Source organism: Amblyraja radiata, chromosome 24 (assembly GCF_010909765.2).
Source record: "Amblyraja radiata isolate CabotCenter1 chromosome 24, sAmbRad1.1.pri, whole genome shotgun sequence".
Classification (NCBI taxonomy): Eukaryota; Metazoa; Chordata; class Chondrichthyes; order Rajiformes; family Rajidae; genus Amblyraja; species Amblyraja radiata.
In genome coordinates this window covers 30,493,208-30,513,308 of record NC_045979.1, presented here as the reverse complement: position 1 = coordinate 30,513,308, position 20,101 = coordinate 30,493,208, and the positions used below count along the sequence as shown (strand labels likewise).

At 45.6% G+C, this 20,101-nt stretch overlaps 1 long non-coding RNA gene across 1 annotated transcript in view; it reads right to left on the bottom strand.

Annotated features, from left to right (window-relative positions):
- The window catches only part of LOC116986963, a 113,966-nt gene extending 96,681 nt beyond the window's left edge, over positions 1-17,285 (bottom strand). Inside the window, exon 1 of the long non-coding RNA XR_004415603.1 lies at positions 17,174-17,285. This is a non-coding gene — a long non-coding RNA (uncharacterized LOC116986963). The remainder of the gene's footprint in view (positions 1-17,173) is intronic.
- Between the last annotated feature and the right edge of the window lie 2,816 nt (positions 17,286-20,101).

Genomic DNA, 20,101 nt, shown 5'->3' with positions numbered 1-20,101 from the left:
TCACCTTGAACCTATGTCCTCTGGTCCTCGATTCCCCTACTCTGGGTAAAAAACTGTTACATCTAACTAACTTCTACTAACACCTTCATTCCCCCCCCCCCTCCCCTCCCTCCCCTCCCTCCCCCCTTGCCCCTCTTTCTCCACCCTAGTCATTTAGCCAGTTCCACCAGTTCTATACACTGTATCCCTCTTGGGATCACACCTTCCCCAGCCAACCATGGGCCTGCCTGAGATCCATCCTGCCTGACGTTATCTGTTGCCGGCTCTGGTCTTTCCTCGCCTCCAGTTCTTCCCCTCCCCCCCTCTTTCAGTCTGAAGAAAGGTCCCGACCCCGAAACATCACCTATCTTTTTTCTCCAGAGATGCTGCCTGACTCGCTGAGTTACTCCAGCACTTTTCAATGATCACCATGGCTGATCATCCAACTCAGTATCCTGTACCTGCCTTCTCTCCATACCCCCTGATCCCTTTAGCCACAAGGGCCACATCTAACTCCCTCTTAAATATAGCCAATGAACTGGCCTCAACTACCTTCTGTGGCAGAGAATTCCACAGATTCACCACTCTCTGTGTGAAAAATGTTTTTCTCATCTCGGTCCTAAATGTTTTTCTCATCTCGGTCCCCTTGTTCTGGACTTCCCCAACATCGGGAACAATCTTCCTGCATCTAGCCTGTCCAACCCCTTAAGAATTTTGTAAGTTTCTATAAGATCCCCCCTCAATCTTCTAAATACTAGCGAGTACAAGCCGAGTCTATCCAGTCTTTCTAGACATGAAAGTCCTGACATCCCAGGAATCAGTCTGGTGAACCTTCTCTGTACTCCCTCTATGGCAAGAATGTATTTCCTCAGAATACCTTGGATGATGGTTTGGGATAGGATGATTTGCTTATTTTGCCAGTGGATTTAAAGAATTTTACAGTGACAATGTTGATAATATTCTGTTTTCACATAAGGGCGGCACGGTGGCACAGCGGTATAGTTGCTGCCTCACAGCACCAGGGACCCGGGTTCGATCCCGACTACGGATGCAGTCTGTACGGAGTTTCTACGTTCTCCCTATGACTGCGTGGGTTTTCTCCGGATGCTTCGGTTCCCTCTCAGACCCTTCTTCAGACTCGACGTTTCGGCCCGAAACGTCGCCTATTTCCTTCGCTCCATAGATGCTGCTGCACCCGCAGAGTTTCTCCAGCATTTTTATGTACCTTCGATCTTCCAGCATCTGCAGTTCCTTCTTGAACAACAAAGTGTGGGAAAGAACTGGTTTAAATCGAAGATAGACACAAATGCTGGAGTAACTCAGTTGGACAGTCAGCATCTTTAGAGAGAAGGAATGGGTGACCTTTCGGGTCGACACCCTTCTTCAGACTGATGTCAGGGGAGTGGGCTATACAGAGAGAAAATATAGTCGGAGACAGTATGACCAGTGGGAGAACTGGGAAGGGGAAGCGGATGGAGAGAGGGGGAAAGCAAAGGCTTTCCACGAAGGATACAGGTGTTGGGAGGTCACTTCTTCCAGTTTTGATGTCCTGATCTTCAGACAAACGACATCACTCGGATGGCTAAAGGCTATGGTGGCCGGCACATTGAAGTCACTGGTCAGTTGAAGTCAGTCTTTGCTGAGAGGTATTTAAGAAGGAACTGTAGATGCTGGAAAATCGAAGGTACACAAAAATGCTGGAGAAACTCAGCGGGTGCAGCAGCATCTATGGAGCGAAGGAAATAGGCAACGTTTCGTCCCGAAACGTTGCCTATTTCCTTCGCTCCATAGATGATGCTGCACCCGCTGAGTTTCTCCAGCATTTTTGTCTACCTTTGCTGAGAGGTAGCTCTTGAGGACATGAGAACACAATCAAAATGGCCTTCAAGCACGATCTGCTGAGAACATTTCGACCCCTCATTCTCTCAGAGTCTATACAACCTCTTTGTTTCCTCAGAAATCAACACATGGAACTTTAAAAAAAAAAAAAGCAAAATAGCACTGGGGATTGGAGGATGGAGAAATATACACAATAAAATTATTAAAAGCTCCAAAGCTGAGGCGACCAGATTTAAGGAAAATTGCATAAGTAACAAGGACAGTATTAAATCTCATTTTGGTCAATCATAGGTTTATGTTCAGATTCGGTTTTGCTTTTCTTTGTTTTTTTAATCTATTTTATTTTTACTCATATTTTATTATCATCAATTTTTCTCTTTTTTTTCTTTCTTTAGTTTAGGGGGGGTTTTGTTTTTTTTGTTTCTTTTCCTTTTTTCTTTTTCTTTTTGTCTTTTTATCTTTGTGGTTTTTTTTGCATTTATAAGTTTCCTTTTAAAGATTTAACTATATTTACATAGAGACCGGGAGGTCTATATTCATTGTGTTTTTTGACACTGGTCTCATGTTAGGTTATACCTGATATTAATGTAATCCTGATCCCTATGTATCAATACCATTGTTATGTTTATCGTTATTCTTTTTGCTCTGTTTTTTATGTTTTATTTTTGTTTTGTTTTTTAGGGAAAAAAAACAATAAAAAGATTTTAAAAGAAAGAAAGAAAGGTTTATGTTTATGGTTATACCTGTCATGTGTACTGAGGTACAATTAGATTTGTTAACACTTCAAGGGGCCTTAAATTCTCGCTGCACTTTTGCCCTTAATTCACTAGTAAGATCACTTTGGTTTCACCTTTACTTCATCTTCCCAAGCAGTCATCTTGTTGCATTTTGCCCTCTTGGTGTTCCTCTTGGTGTACTAGTTTAGTTTTGGTTTTGTCTGGAGATACAGCGCGGAAACAGGCCCTTCGGCCCACCGAGTCTGCGCCGACCAGCGCTCCCAGCACAGTAACACTATCCCACACACACACTGGGGACATTTTACAATTTTACCAAGTAAATTAACCTACAAAACTGTACGCCATTGGAGTGTGGAAGGAAACCGGAGCACCCGGAGAAAATCCGCACAGGTCACGGGGAGAACGGACAAACTCCATACAGACAGCACCTGAAGTCAGGATCGAACCTGGGTCTCTGGTGCTGTAAGGCAGCAACTCTACCGCTGTGCCACTTGGCCACCCATGGGAACCCCCGATATTACTCCCTTACTACTATTACTACTCTCTCCTATGCTCTAAGGGATTCACTTGATTCCAGTGGCCTACATCTGACGCACAGCATCTCCATTTTCATGACCAGTGCCTCAATAACCCTCAGCAACAGGGGTCCAGAATCCAGCTAATTTTGCCCTTCACTCTGACTGGGACATACTAGCCCAGAAAATTTTCCTATCTCACTCAATCAATGTCAATGAGTTGCAGGACACTGATTATTCCATAGAGTAATGAGATGGTCACATTAAAAGAGACAAGGGAGTTGAGTATAGGAGCAAAGAGGTCCTTCTGCCGTTGTACAGGGCCCTAGTGAGACCACACCTGGAGTATTATGTGCAGTTTTGGTCCCCACATTTGAGGAAGGACTTTCTTGCTATTGAGGGAGTGCAGCATAGGTTCACAAGGTTAATTCCCAGGATGGCGGGACTGTCAAATGCTGAGAGAATGGAGCGGCTGGACCTGTATACTCTAGAATTTAGGATGAGAGGGGATCTTATTGAAACTTATGAGATTATTAAAGGTTTGGACACGCTAGAGGCAGGAAACATGTTCCTGATGTTGGGGTAGTCCAGAACCAGGGGCCACAGTTTAAGAATAAGGGGTAGGCCATTTAGAACGGAGACGAGGAAACACTTTTTCACACAGAGAGTTGTGAGTCTGTGGAATTCTCTGCGTCAGAGGGCGGTGGAGGCCGGTTCCCTGGATACTTTCAAGAGAGAGCTAGATAGGGCTCTTAAAGATAGCGGAGTCAGGGGATATAGGGAGAAGGCAGGAACGGGGTACTGATTGTGGATGATCAGCTATGATCACAGTGAATGGCGGTGCTGGTTTGAAGGGCCGAATGGCCTCCTCCTGCACCTATTGTCTATTGTCTATTGCCGCTATGAATTATTTATAAACCTGCTTACCAGGTCTTTAGGAATTCTGCAGGAGGAAGAAGAGGGATTATGGTTGCATTGGCAAAGAAAGATTGTAGCGTTCTAATAGAGAAGATATATTAGTTCTGAATCCATTCAGCTTGAGTTGAGGAAACCATTAAAATGTTGGTATTTATTTTGCACAGAGCTCCAAACAGTGAGGTGATAGATGATGGGTTGGCAAATTTAAAAGGCATCGTAACCAAGATATAGTAACGATAGACACCAAAAGCTGGAGTAACTCAGCGGGGTCAAGCAGCATCTCTGGAGCCAATGGATAGGTGGCGATTCAGGACGGGACCCTTCTGCAACAACACCTAGCCATTTTCTCCAGAGATGCTGCCTGACCCTCTGAGTTAGTCCAGCTTTCTATGGCATCAACCAGCATCTGCAGTTCCTTTTTTATTGCAAGGTACAGTAATATTCAGATACTTTAGTTAGACAATGTGAAACATAGTGCTTGGCTAAGAAGGACATTTCCAACAGTAAATCTAATTGTTTAATGTCTCCAGTCAAACAAGGACGTGTTCGAACTGGTTGCGGGAGCAGGCGGGTGGATTGAATTACAGAAGGAGATCGTCTAGCTAACTGTGGCCTCCAAACATAACCTAGTTTGTAGATACAAGCAATTGCAGATGCTGGAATCTTGCACAGAACACAAAGCAATCAAGTAACTCAGCTCAGGAAGCATAAAATAAGACACAAAGTACTGGAGTAGCTCAGCAGGTCAGGCAGCGTGTCTGGAGAACATGGATAGGCGGCGTTTCGGGTCGGGTCCCTTCTTCAGATTGATTGTGGTGGGGGGTGGGGGGTAGGAGAAAGCTGGAAGAAGGATGATGGGCAAGACAAAGCCTGGCAAGTGATAGGTGGATACAGATCAAAGATCCTATAGCGGAGCAAGATAGACCACTCCTGCTAAATGCAATGGGCTGACGTGTAGTACGCAACGGAGCGGAACGTGGGCCTTTTTTTCATCCATTTCCGTAACCCGACCCGACCCGACCCGGCCCGCAGTGTAATCAACGTTGCGGGGGAACAGTTTGTGTTAATAAATTTTAAATTCTGAAAATGAGGAGAAGATTTTTACCAAATAACTTTGATTTTTACGAGGATGTTTCCGTAACCGGCTTCCGTCTCCGCACTAGTATCCTATGGGATCTTTGGTGCGGAGACGGAAGCCGGTTACGGAAATGGGGCCGGAAATGACCCATGAATCTGCCCATGACCGTACTACGTCTTTTTCGTCAAGTGATCTATCTTGCTCGCTATAGGATCTTTGATGCAAATGAGGTTGGGGTGGCGGGGGGCGGGTGGCAGAGGGCGGGTGGCGGGGAGGGGGGTGGGGGGGGTGGGCGGGTTGATAGGTAGATGGTTGAACAGAGGCCAGAGATGAAGAGACAAAAAGAGTGAGATAAGGATAGAAGAGGTGCAAATGGTGAAACCAGAGGAACAAATATGAGGGGGGAGGGGGGAAATGGATGCAAACTCAGTTGGGGCATGGGGAAGAGGGGTGGGGGGAAGGAGGGGTTGGTTAGTAGGATAGTTTCAAGCATCTCTGGTAGACCTGGAGACGCAACATTTCAGGGCAGAGCACTTCTTCAGTTTGAAGAAGGGTCCCGACCCAAAACATTGCTTGAAACTGATTATGCAATCATCGGCAGTCATTACTTATGAGAGCTTGCTGGGCATAAATCAGTAGATGTACTTCTTATATGTTGACAAGGACAATAAAAAAAATAATTGCAATATGATTTGCAAATTGCACTAAATAAATGCAAGGCCTTTTTCAATGAGAAGGAATAACATTGGTCGTGAATGGAAGATTTTCGAATGAAATGGGTTTGCAATAATATACCCAATACTAAGATTGGATCCTTTTTTAGGTCACAGGTCGTACGTGATAGGAGCAGAATTAGGCCATTCGGCCCATCAAGTCTACTAAGTCATTCAATCATGGCTGATCTATCTCTCCCTCCTAACCCCATTCTCCTGCCTTCTCCCCATAACCCCTGACACCTGTACGAATCAAGAATCTATCTATCTCTGCCTTACAAAATATCAATTGACTTGGCCTCCACAGCCGTCTGTGGCGAAGAATTCCATATTCCCCACCCTCTGACTATAGAAATTCCTCCTCATCTCCTTCCTAAAGGAAAGTACTTTAATTCTGAGGCTATAAGATCTCGTCCTATACTCTCCCACTAGTGGAAACATCTTATTTTCATTTTAAACTTTATAAATGAAACTGGATTTAGCTGCAGATATTACAAAACCGACTGCAGAAATCTGCGGTGGGGCTTCATCATTTTATTATATATTTGTGATTTACAATATGACTTGGTTGCTGTGTTTGCTGTGTAAAAGTACGGGAGGGGGATATGGATAGGTTAGGTGAGCGAGCTTCGATACGGCAAATGGAGTGTAATATGGGGCAGTGTGAACTGGTCCAATATGGCAGGGAAAAAATGAAGCACATCATCTAAATGGTAAGAAATATCAGAGCTCAGGGATACAAAGGGATATGTCTATCCCAATACATGTATTACATAAGGCCAATGTGTGAATACTTTAGATTTCAGACTTTACAGATACAGTGGAAAGAGGCACTTCGGCCCACGAGTCGGTGCCAACCAGCGATTGCGTACATTAGCGTTATCCTACACACTAGGGACAATTTTATAGTTTTCACAGAAGCCAATTAACCTGCAAACCTGCACGTCTTTGGAGTGTGGGAGGATATTGGAGTTTCCGGAGAAAACCCACGCGATCGCATGGGGAACAGCACCTATGGTCAGGATCGTACCCTGGTCTCTGGCACTCTACCGCTGCACCACTGTGCTGCCCATCCAGTCACTGAGACAGTCAACAGAATGTTATTGCTTATTGCAAGGGGAATTGAATGCAAAACTAGGAATGTCATGCTTCAGTTAAGCAGCATACTGATGAAACCACATCAATGGTATTGCGTATGCTATTAGTTTTATTACTTAAGGATGTACAGTAAATGTTTTGGGAAGCTGTTAAGAGAAAGTTTACTAGACTACTGTCTGGAGTGAGTAAATTATCTTGTGATAAAGGTTTGGACAGGCTGAGCATTCATGCCATAGAGGGAGTACAGAGAAGGTTCACCAGACTGATTCCTGGGATGGCAGGACTTTCATATGAAGAAAGACTGGATAGACTTGGTTTATACTCGCTAGAATTTAGAAGATTGAGGGGGGATCTTATAGAAACTTACAAAATTCTTAAGGGGTTGGACAGGCTAGATGCAGGAAGATTGTTCCCGATGTTGGGGAAGTCCAGAACAAGGGGTCACAGTTTAAGGATAAGGGGGAAATCTTTTAGGACCGAGATGAGAAAAACATTTTTTACACAGAGAGTGGCAAATCTCTGGAATTCTATGCCACAGAAGGTAGTTGAGGCCAGTTCATTGGCTATATTTAAGAGGGAGATAGATGTGGCCCTTGTGGCTAAAGGGATCAGAGGGTATGGAGAGAAGACAGATACAGGATACTGAGTTGGATGATCAGCCATGATCATATTGAATGGCGGTGCAGGCTCGAAGGGTCGAATGGCCTACTCCTGCACCTATTTTCTATGTTTCTATGTTTCTATAAGAAGCATAGAACCTGGAATGGTAATATAAATGAAGCAGATAAGATCCAGAGTGCTCGACAGAGTAGATGAAAAAAAGTCCATCTTCCCCTTTGATCTCTCTTTTACTTCCCCTTTTACCCTTCTATATCTCTAGTCTCCCTCTCCCCCCACTCTGAAGAAGGGTCTCGACCCTAAACGTCACCCATACCTTCTCTCCAGTGATGCTGCCCGTCCCGCTGAGTTACTCCAACGTTTTGTGTCGATGAAAGGATGTTTCCTCTTGTGGGGGAAGGTAGATCTGGCACCGTTTAAAAATATAGACACACCCACCTCAGACAGAGATGTATTTATTTTCTCTCTGTACTAATACCAAAAGGAATCAGGAGGACATAGGTTTAAGGAGAGAGGGGAAAGATTTAATACCTTATTACACCTGAGGGGCAAATGTTTTCACACAAAGAGTGGTAGGTAAATGGAAAGAACGAGCTGCTGGAGGAGGTAGTTGAGGCAGGTACAAATACAACCTTTAAAAAACATTTGGACAGGTACAAGGATAGGGTAGGATAAGGTTTAGAGGGATCTAGGCAGGGGGACTAATGTAGATGGGGAATGTCGGTCGGCATAGGCAAGATGGGCCGAAGGACCTGATTCCATGCTCTATGACTCTATGACTATGCATAACTAATAGATTTTTGTTAAACAAAATTTTTAAGAGTTATGGTGTAAAAGATTCTGGACTTAGATCTCAGATCAACCCTGAGCTAATCGGATTGTGGAAATATGTTCAAATGGCTGAATGGCCCGCGATTACTCCTTCGTTCCAGAGAAAACGTTTTGAAATTCTAAAGCCTTATGAGATGTGAAACCATGTAACGAGGAAATTAAGGAATTATGAGAGATGCATAAATCCCACTTGATATTCTAGAGATATAATTTCTTTCCTCAGAAGGCAACATCAGACTGAAGCTTGCACGAGGAGACGATGGGTGTCAGGCACATTTCACGACAAAGTGGGATACGCATGGTATTTTGGAGCAACCTGCTCAGGTTGTGTGTTCAACCCGCATTGAGCTCAGTTTTGCCTCGAACATCTTTGTTTGACCGAGCAGAACACAGAACATAGAACAGTACAGCCTTCGGCCCACGATAACCGACTGAAGATGATTTTATCTTATAGAAACATATAAAATTATAAAAGGACTGGACAAGCTAGATGCAGGAAAAATGTTCCCAATGTTGGGCGAGTCCAGAACCAGGGGCCACACAGTCTTAGAATAAAGGGGAGGTCATTTAAGACTGAGGTGAGAAAAAAAAATTTCACCCAAAGAGTTGTGAATTTATGGAATTCCCTGCCACAGAGGGCAGTGGAGGCCAAGTCGCTGGATGGATTTAAGAGAGAGTTAGATAGAGCTCTAGGGGCTAGTGGAGTCAAGGGATATGGGGAGAAGGCATTGGTAGGGGATATTGGTAGGGGACGATCAGCCATGATCATAATGAATGGCAGTGCTGGCTCGAAGGGCCGAATGGCCTCCTCCTGCACCTATTTTCTATGTTTCTATGTTTCTATGAAGATGATGCCGTTACATGAGTCTCGAAGACGGACACAAAATGCTGGAGTAACTCAGCGGGAGAGGCAGCATCTCTGGATAGAAGGAATGGGTGGCGTATCGGATCGAGACCCTTCTTCAGGCTGAGAGTCGGGTGAGAGGGAGACTAGAGATATGGAAGGGTAAGGTGTGAAAACGACAGATCAAAGTGGACGTTGATCAGGGATAATGTGGAATAGATCATTGTGAGCTGAGGGGAAGGTGACAACGAGGCATACAATGTCAAATTTAATCAGGAAGACAATCAGACTGGTCGGTGAACATGGATGGGGGAGGGATAGAGAGAGAGGGAAAGCAAGGGTTACTTGAAGTTAGAGAAGTCAATGTTCATACCACTAGGTTGTAAACTGTCTGTAAGTGATCCATATCCCTCCATTCCCTGCATTTCCATCTACCTATCCAAGGAATGTGGATTCTTTAATATTTCACTATGAGGCCAGTAAAATCTTGAATCTGCATGGATCGGATACTGTTTGTCTCAATTAGTTGCACTGCTGATGTATATATAGACCTTATTTCCCCATCTCAACCATGGGGTGGAAGATTGCATCCTTCACGTGATCTGCCCTGTTTCGACTAATGCAATCAACTCGACGTGCACAAACAGAAGATCAAATAGAACAAGTTGTCCTACAACTTTAGGCTGTGCACGCCACACGCAAGAAGAAGATCTCAACCATCAGGACATAAGAACACATCTTCACCAGTTAAAGCACTAAGCCACATTCAGATCTACACTGCAGCCGACTGGGGCCTTACCTGGATCAGGAGCCTCTCCAGTACATCGAGCATGTGGACCAGACTTTGGGCTTTTTGTAAATGGTGCCAAAATATAGCGACTTGCGAATGTGTGATCTATGCAAAAATATCTTTATGGTGCAGCGCATACATCACAGTAAAGTGCCATTGAACTGTTAAATAAAGCAAGTATCTATACCTTGGGAAATCAATCTTGTAATACTGTCACTTGTAATCACTGTTCTTCGGATTCATTTTGCTGATTGTACGCTTCCTTGTCACCTTCCCCTCAGTTAACAATCGTCCTTACCATGGTCTGCTTTGATCTGTCATTTTCACACCTTACCCTTCCTTATCTCTAGACTCCCTCTCCCATGACTCAGTCTGAAGAAGAGTCTCGACCCGCAACGTCAACCCATTCCTTCTCTCCAGAGATGTTGCCTGTCCCGCTGAGCTACTCCAGCATTTTTGTGTCAATCTACCTTGCAACATTGACAGAGAGATTACATGGACAGTATATTCAATGGGAGCAACTTTGAGACTATGAACAAAACCAGTGACATGGTCGTGAATGGATTGAAGACATAATTTTGCCAAGCAGTCTATCAAACAGCTGAAAACAATTAGATTTCCCGATCTTGCACACTCTCCCCTAGCATATGTTAGTCTTGCCTTTGCAGTAGCTTTGTCTATTGTGATGGAGGCCCCTTCAAGGATTGTCACTTCGTATCTCAAAAACCTGCTTCATGTTAAAATACAACAGCAACAAGCTATCCTGAAGATGAAACAATACCAAGATGAACAGAATTCAGATACTTACATGATTTTCTAATATTTGTGTTTTGACTTTTTAAAAGAGGTACAAACAGTGTGAAAACTGGCCCTTCGACTTATCGAGTCCCCTCCGACCAGTGATCGCCCGCACACTAACACTATCCTACACACTAGGGCCAATTTACAATTTTACCGAAGTCAATTAACCTACAAACCCGCACGTCTTTTGGCGTGTGGGAGGAAACCAGAGCACCCCGGAGAAAACCCACGTGGTCACAGGGAGAACGTACAAACTCCACACACAGACTGCACCCGTGGTCAGGATCGAACCTGGGTCCCTGGCGCTGTGAGGCAGCAGCTGTACCAGCTGCGCCACTGTGGGACTTGACGCGCATCCAAACCAGAAGTGGGAAGAATAGCAGGTTTGAACTCTTCAGTTTAGTTTAGCTTATTGTCACATGTACCGAGGTACAGTGAAAAGCTTTTGTTGCGTGCTAACCAGTCAGCAGAAAGATAATACATGATTACAACCTGAAACATACATTGCTTAATTAGTGACCAGTGTCGGTCGGTCGGTCACAAACTTCCAGCTTTCATTATCCAAACCAAGGCTTGGTTACATTTTGCTTAACTTTTGTAACTATACAAAAATTATAAAATAGTCTTATCTTTACTATTGAAGGCTCTTGTTATCCAGACAGTTTCAGCTGTTAAGAGAATTTTTTTTTTTTCCCCTTGATTACAATTTCCTTGATTGCAACCCAAATCTTACAGTGGAACCATCTGGTTTGCCTGCACAAATCGCAACACCTCTCCACCGCAGAGAGAGCAAGAAGAGATAGCAATAGGAGGCATTGTGTCCCTTTGTTCTCATCCCAGTCTCCTACACACAAAACATTATGTTCAACTCCCATTCAAAAGGCAAAACATAAACGCACAGAACAACCTGGCTTTCCAGTTCAAAATATGTAAAGCCATCATGTGCCTTCCCTTTATTCATATTTCTACATTTGATGAAGAATGAGATTTCAAAGAAAGAGACATTTGGCTGTAACGCAAATGTTTGGACTCCATTAAATGCTGTTGAAATATTTTAAAATATCTTTTTATTCAATCTTTTTCTATTATATATTTTAATTAAATGTTCTACTATATCTTTTTGGTATATCTTTAAAGAATATATATGTATATTAAGATTTAATAAATATATTTAGGATTAACACATTTTAACAGCCTTGATCCCAGAATACATATGTTAAATTTTAAATTATGTTGCTGAAAAAATGATTTCCCTCAAATGTTCATTTTAATCTTCGCTTGTGACTTTCACTAATGGTATCAAAAGTAAGAGAAATAGTTCATTCACTCGATAGGCATCAACTAAATTATGTTTTGGATTAAGGGAGGGAAGGCCATCAATTCTTCTCGACGGAATTTGACTGAGACCATGAGAAATCAGGCTCGCCTCATTGACAATCAGTATTGAAGCAGCTAATCCCAGCTTCGTGTTAAGTGGAGGAGATGCTATTGATCGCAGGCGCTTTGGATCAGTGAGGGAAAAACAGTCAGCTGGGGATCTCATTCTCATTCAGGCTGCATGATGGGTGAAGCACCTTGAAGTTAAGAGGGGAGATCAGACCCCATCCACCGCCTTCCCCCTGAATGAATATTCCAAATGTAAATAGCTTAACTTTCCCATATACCGCCTCAGTGGGCTGGCCCCCTCCTACATTAAAAGTCTTCTCACCCACCACTCCACCTCCAGGTCCCTCAGATCGGCTGACTTGGGGCTGCTGAATATCCCGCGGTCTAGGCATAAGCTTAGGGGCGACCGTGCCTTTGCGGTTGCAGCTCCTAGACTGTGGAACAGCATCCCCCTTCCCATCAGAACTGCCCCTCCATCGACTCCTTTAAGTCGAGACTAAAATCTTTATACTCCCAAGCCTTTCCTGACGTCCACTGAGCGGGGGCTATATGTATATATGTATGTAGTTTGTTTGTTTATACTATTCTTATATCAAATGTAAAGCTCTTTGGCCAACGAGAGTTGTTTTTTAAATGTGCTATATAAATAAATGTGACTTGAAATGTGACTTGATATACGACTCTCAGTGGAGAATCAGTACAAAATAGTGGATCGCAATTTATGTTCTGCATCAGTTCAAGGGAGAGCCCATGATTTACAAGGGAAATTAGGCTTCAATGCCCGAAGGCTCATAAAGCTGCCACTTGGATCTGGTGTTGAGAGACAACTACAGATTAGGGAAGAGTGCATTTGTCACCTGTATCCTATTGGTTCTCTGAATCTCTTCATAGAAACATAGAAAATAGGTGCAAGAGGAGGCCATTTGGCCCGTCGAGCCAGCACCGCCATTCATTGTGATCATGGCTGATCGTCCCCTATCAATAACCCGTGCCTGCCTTCTCCCCATATCCCTTGACTCCGCTAGCCCCTAGAGCTCTACCTAACTCTCTCTTAAATCCATCCAGTGACTTGGCCTCCACTGCCCTCTGTGGCAGGGAATTCCATAAATCCACAACTCTCTGGGTGAAAAAGTTTTTTCTCACCTCAGTCTTAAATGACCTCCCTTTATTCGAAGACTGTGACCCCTGGTTCTGGACTCGCCCAACATTGGGAACATTTTTCCTGCATCTAGCTTGTCCGGTCCTTTTATAATTTTATATGTTTCTATAAGATCCTGGATTCTCATGGAATTCAGTGGCCTGAATTCCATGAGACTCGTACAGGAACAGAGTCTTTACCCAGAGTAGGGGATTGAAGAACCAGAGGACATGGGTTTAAGTTGACAAGGGGTAAGATCCAATAGGAACCTGAGGGGCAACCTTTTTCACAAAGAGGGTGATGGGTGTACGGAACGAGCTGCCAGAGGAGGTAGTTGAGGCAGGGACTATCGCAATGTTTGAAGGACATTGGTACAAGTGCATGGGTAGGAAAGGTTTCGAGGGATATGGGGCAAATGGCAGCAGGTGGGACTGGTGAAGATGGGGCATCTTTGTCGACATGGGCAAGTTGGGCCGAATGGCCTGTTTCTGTGCTGGATGACTCTCTCTGTGACTCTACACCTGAAAGAAGCTTGTGCTTCTACAAAAGCATGATGAATTATCTTGTTTTAATGGGAGCAACCTGTTAACTTGCCGACAATAGCAATGTAAAAGTATTACCTAGGACAAGAGGGTGGAGGGTATGTTTTCACTAGTGGGAGAGTCCAGGACCAGAGGCTACAGCCTCAGCCTCAAAGGACGTACCTTTAAAAAGGAGATGAGGAATTTCTTTGGTCAGAGGCCGGTGAATCTGTGGAATTCATTGCGGAGGCTGAGTCAATGGATATTTTTAAGGCGGAGATTAACAGATTCTTGATTAGTATGGGTGTTGGGTTATGGAGCGAAGGCAGGAGAATGGGGTTAAGAAGGAAAGATAGATCAGCCATGATTGAATGGCGGAATAGACTCGATCGTATGAGGGGTTTGAACTAAAAGATTCAGCTTATTCGCACAATGATCAAAAACAAGCTTTGCCACCACAAACGAAAATATGCAGATGATGGAAATCTGAAATAAAACCGGAAAATGGTGGAAGAACTCAGTAGGTCAGGCAGTATCCGGGGAAAGAGAAGCAGGTAAAGTCTCAGGTGAAAAACACTCTCGGATGGCCTGACCCGCAGAGCTTCTCTGGCATTTCCTTTTTTTATGTTCAGCCTTGCTACAGTTTTCTATTGTAAATTGTACCTGATATATTATGACGCTGCCTGTCCCGCTGAGTTACTCCGGCACTTTGTGCCTATCTTCGGTGTAAACCAGCATCTGCAGTTCCTTCCTACACGTAGAGACAGAGGTACTCAATAGGATGACAGTAAATAGTGGGGCTAATTATATCTCCCTGTTGTCCAAATATGTTGTATTCTTGCCATAGAGGGAGTACAGAGAAGGTTCACCAGACTGATTCCTGGGATGGCAGGACTTTCATATGAAGAAAGACTGGATAGACTCGGCTTGTACTCGCTAGAATTTAGAAACGTACAACATTCTTAAGGGGTTGGACAGGCTGGATGCAAGAAGATTATTCCCGATGTTGGAGAAGTCCAGAACAAGGGGTCACAATTTAAGGATAAGGGGGAAGTCTTTTAGGACCGAGGTGAGAAAATCATTTTTTACACAGAGAGTGGTGAATCTGTGGAATTCTCTGCCACAGAAGGTAGTTGAGGCCAGTTCATTGGCTATATTTAAGAGGGAGTTAGATGTGGCCCTTGTGGCTAAAGGGATCAGGGTTAATGGAGATAAGGCAGGGATGGGATACTGAGTTGGATGATCAGCCATGATCATATTGAATGGCGGTGCAGGCTCGTAGGGCCGAATGGCCTACTCCTACACCTATTTTCTATGTTTCTATGTTGTGCCCATGAAGTCCCATACCGTTCTGGATGTGACAGGAAGGCATCAATTCTGGTCATCAACGGCAGACTTGACATTTGGCGAACTTGCAGCCAAGTTTACAGAATTAACCGTAACTTCAGCTCGAGGTCGACACACTTCAGAGTAACGCCGCATTTGACACTCAGTGTATGAAACAACTCGGGAAAATCCAAGAGGCCAATACAAGGTGTGGAGGAAGGAACTGCAGATGCTGGTTTTAAACTGAAGATAGACACAAAAATGCTGGAGTAACTCAGCGCGGGACAGGCAGCATCTCTGGAGAGAAGGAACAGGTGACGTTTTACGGGACGAGGCCCTCCTTCAGACTGATGCCAGGGGAGAGGGAGATACATAGATAAGGAAGTGTAGGGTGTGAAAAACAGGACAAAGGGAATGGAGATCAAGGAAAATGTAGAATAGTTCAGTGTTAGCTGGGAGAAGCTAACAACGAAGCAAACAGAGATAAAATGTAGTCGGAGACAGTGAGACAGGTCAGAGAACTAGGAGAGGAGGAGGGATTGAGAGAGAAGGAAAGCAAGGGTTACTTGAAGTTAGAGAAGTCATTATTCAAGGTCCCTCTGCTCAATACTAGTGGCTCGGGGTGGGAAGGAACTGCAGATGCTGGTTTAAACCGAAGATAGTCACAAAAAGCTGGAGTAACTCAGCGGGACAGGCAGCATCTCTGGAGAGAAGGAATGGTCGACGTTTCGGGTCGAGACCCTTCTTCAGATACGCGAGTTGCCCTTTTCATTGTAATATATTATTTCGGGTGGAATGATTCCTGGACATTTTTAGTGAACTATCACACCTCATTTTCTCTCCACTGTATTTACATCACTTAAAGAAAAACCCCCCATTGCGCTAAGAACAATGATACAAAATGTTGCATTTTAAAGATGTAGCAAAAACAGGTGCCCGCGTATCCAAAGCACCGAGTCGCCCGCAACGCTGGAATATTTCAAATGGGACAATAAACAAGAAAATGTTCACCAATAAACGACAAAAAAAATAAATAAACACGGACCTCTTAGTGATCTAAACCGTGTGGAAAACGGAGCTGCGCTGCGAATAATATTTTTAAACAAAAATGCAGACCTGGTCGTTTGAGCATTTTATGTTAAAATCAACAAATTAAAAAAAAAAAAGACACACACATACTAGAGGCGAAACGCGCAGATACCACATAGAAAATCAACTCGATGTGCATTATAAGGAAATCCAGAATTAAAAAATTAACCTGCGCGCCGGGGGCAAAACAAAGCATTTTTTTATACGATATTTGCTTGCACACACACACACACACACACACACACACACACACACACACAAACACAGACACACACACACAGACACACACACACACACACACACACACACAGACACACACACACACACACAGACACAGACACACACACTCACACTCACACACACACACACACACACACAATGTATCTCTCGCCCCAGCATTTTGTTTACTGTTCATTTATTCCCTCCTCCGTATGTTTGTGCCGAGCCTGAGCCCCCCCCTCTCTCTCATTGTCTCTCTGTCCCTCTCTCTCCCTCTCCCTGTCTCTCTCTCCCCCTCTCTCTGTCTCTCTCTCCCTCACTCACACACACACTCTCTCTCTCACTGTTTCTCACACTCTCTTTTTCCGTCTCTCTCTGTCTTTCTCTCTCACACACACACACTCACTGCCTCTCCCTCTCTCACTGTCTGTCTCTCTCTCCCACACACCGTCTCTCCTCTGTCCCTCTCCCTTTCTCTCTCACACCCACAGAACCTGTCTCTCTGTCTGTCTCTCCCTCTCACTGTCTGTATCTCTCTCCCTCACACACACACTGTCCCTCCTCTCTGTCTCTGTCTCCCTCTCTCTCACTCTCTCTCACACACACACAATCTCTGTCTCTCCCCTCTCTCTGTCCGTCTCTCCCTCTCACTGTGTGTCCCTCTCACCACCCTCTCTGTACTCTGTCTCTCTCCCCCCCCCCCAAGCTGTGTGGATGCGAGATGCCCACTCACCGCTCCTGTGTACCGGTTCTCGCTTCTGGCCGATTTGCTGAACACCAGATCTGCTTCTGCAGCTCCACTTTAAATGACCGCGTCTCCCCCTCTCCCCTCTCTCTCTATCACACACACAAGCCAAGACGGCAGCCCAAGAACTGGGCACCCAATCAATGTGCAAGATCCAGATCCACTTGACAAACATCAATCCTTTACAGCCCCAGTCAGTAAACAAAACCAGACCCCCCCCCCCCCCTCACTGCCGGGCTACAGAGGATTGCAAATGCCCATTATTACATTATTAGGATGTTGCGCCCAGCTCACTTTTATTCTCCCGATGCTTCCCCCCCACTTGCCTCTCCAGTCGGTGTTGATAGAGAAAGCCAGTGACCGGGATCCACCTCCTCGCTCACTAGCATCACTTGGTTGTCAATGTCGTGGGAATCAAACAAACAGCCACCGCGCTGACTGCGTGTCCGCAGGTCTGGGTGTGGGGGGTGGAGGGGAGAAGTGGTGGTGGGGGGGTGGGGGGGGGGGGTGGGGGGGGGGGGAGGGAGAGTGGTGGTGGGGGGGTGGGGGGGGGAGGGGGGGGGAAGGGGGGGGGAGTGGGGGGAGAGAAGGGGGAGAGGGTGGGGGAGGAAGGAGGGGAGGAGAGAATGGGGGATGGAGAGGAAGGGGGAGAAGGGTGGAGGGGGGACGAAAGGGGGGCGAGGGGGTGAGAAGGGGGGGGAGAGACTGGGGGGAGAGGAGGGGGAGAGAAAAGGGGGGGAGGGAGAAGGGGGGGAGTGAGAGGGGCAAGAGAAGGGAGGGACGGTGGAGGGGGGGAAGGAAAGGAAAGGGTGGTGAGCGGGGGAAGAAAGGGGGGAGAAGGGGGAGAGAAGGGGGGAGAAGGGCTGGAGGGGGGAAGAAAGGGGGTGAGAGGGGGGAAGAAAAGGGGAAGAAGGGGGAGAGAGAAGGGGAGAGAGAGAAGGTGGAGAGAGAAGGGGAGAGAAGGGGGGAGAAGGGAGGAGAGAAGGGGGTAGAAGGGGTGGAGGGGGAGAGAGGGGGGAAGAAGTGGGGAGAGAAGGAGTGGGGGGGGGGGGGGAGAGAAGGGGGGCCGGGTTGAAAAATGGAGGGGGGACGCGGGCTGAATATTTCTATTACAACGACTCTCTCTCTCTCTCTCTCTCTCTCTCTCTCTCTCTCTCTCTCTCTCTCTCTCTCCCCTCCCTCATCCAGTGGAGTGAGAACTGTACACTGGGCACTCCCATACTGTGGACACAGGGAAAAGGCGGGCGAGAGATGCGGCCTTCGCCTGCTAATACTATACACACACACACACACACACAGTTACAGAACCTGTTCTCTTCCCTGGTTCTGGAGAACAATGTCAAAGAAACCCAATCCTGAAAAGTTGAATAAGCCTTCACATATTGTGAAAGGTGAATGTATCTTATCTTTCCAAAACAAGTCCAGTGGGAGGAGATTTCAGTGAAAGAACAAGCATGTTTTAACCAGGTTAGCTTCCTTGTGTAGAAAGGAACTAACTGCAGGTGCTTGTTTAAACCGAAGGTAGATACAAAAAGCTGGAGTCACTCAGCGCGTCAGGCAGCACCTCTGGAGAAATGGCTGTGGGTTATTACAGACAGAAGCATATTCCTTTGAATTATGAATTCATCACAATGTCACAGAGAGAAAACATCCCTAGTAGAAACAAGGAACGGCAGATGCTGGTAGGACACAAGATGCTGGAGTAGCTCAGCAGGTCAGGCAGCATCTCTGGAGAACATGGACAGGTGACGTTTCGGGTCGAGACCCTTCTTCAGACTTGTCTCTTCAAACTTGCCTCCTTGTGGTAAGGCCTTATCCACGAGCAACTCTTCCAACATCACAAACATACACAAAACACAAAACACAAAACGTTGGCGAAAAGGTCGAGCTGCAAGCCTCAGAGCGCCAGAGGCTCGGGGTTCGATCCTGACTACAGGTGCTGCCTGTACGGAGTTTGTACGTTCTCCCCGTGACTGCGTGGTTTCGTTCGGTTTCCTTCCACATTCCAAAGACATGCAGGTTTGTGGGTTAATTGGCTTTGGTAAAATTGTCCCTAGTTTGTGTGATGCAGATAAACGTGAGGTTATCGAATTTGGTAGCAAAAACAGGAAGGCAGATTACTATCTAAATGGCGTCAAGTTGGGAAAAGGGGAAGTACAACGGGGGTCCTTGTACATCAGTTTATGAAAGTAAGCATGCAGGTACAGCAGGGAGTGAAGAAAGCAAATGGCACGTTGGTCTTTATAACAAGAGGAATCAAATATAGGAGCAAAGAGGTCCCTCTGCAGTTGTACAGAGCCCTAGTGAGACCACACCTGGAGTATTCTGTGTAGTTTTGGTCTAATTTGAGGAAGGACATTCTTGCTATTGAGGGAGTGCAGCGTAGGTTTACTAGGTTAATTCCCGGAATTCTGTCTTATGCTGAGAGAATGGAGCAGCTGGGCTTGTACACACTTGAATTTAGAAGAATGAGAGGGGATCTCATTGAAACATATAAGATTGTTAAGGGTTTGGACACGCTAGAGGCAGGAAACATGTTCCCGATGTTGGGGGAGTCCAGAACCAGGGGCCACACAGTTTAAGAATAACGAGTAAGCCATTTAGAACGGAGACAAGGAAACACTTTTTCTCACAGAGAGTGGTGAGTCTGTGGAATTCTCTGCCTCAGAGGGCAGTGGAGGCAGGTTCTCTGGATGCTTTCAAGAGAGAGCTAGATAGGGCTCTTAAAAATAGCGGAGTCAGGGGATATGGGTAGAAGGCAGGAACGGGGTACTGATTGGGAATGATCAGTCATGATCACATTGAGTGGCGGTGCTGGCTCGAAGGGCCGAATGGCCTACTCCTGCACCTATTGTCTATTGTCTATTGTGTGGGATAGCGCTAATGCACGGCGCGGACTCGATGGGCTGAAGGGCC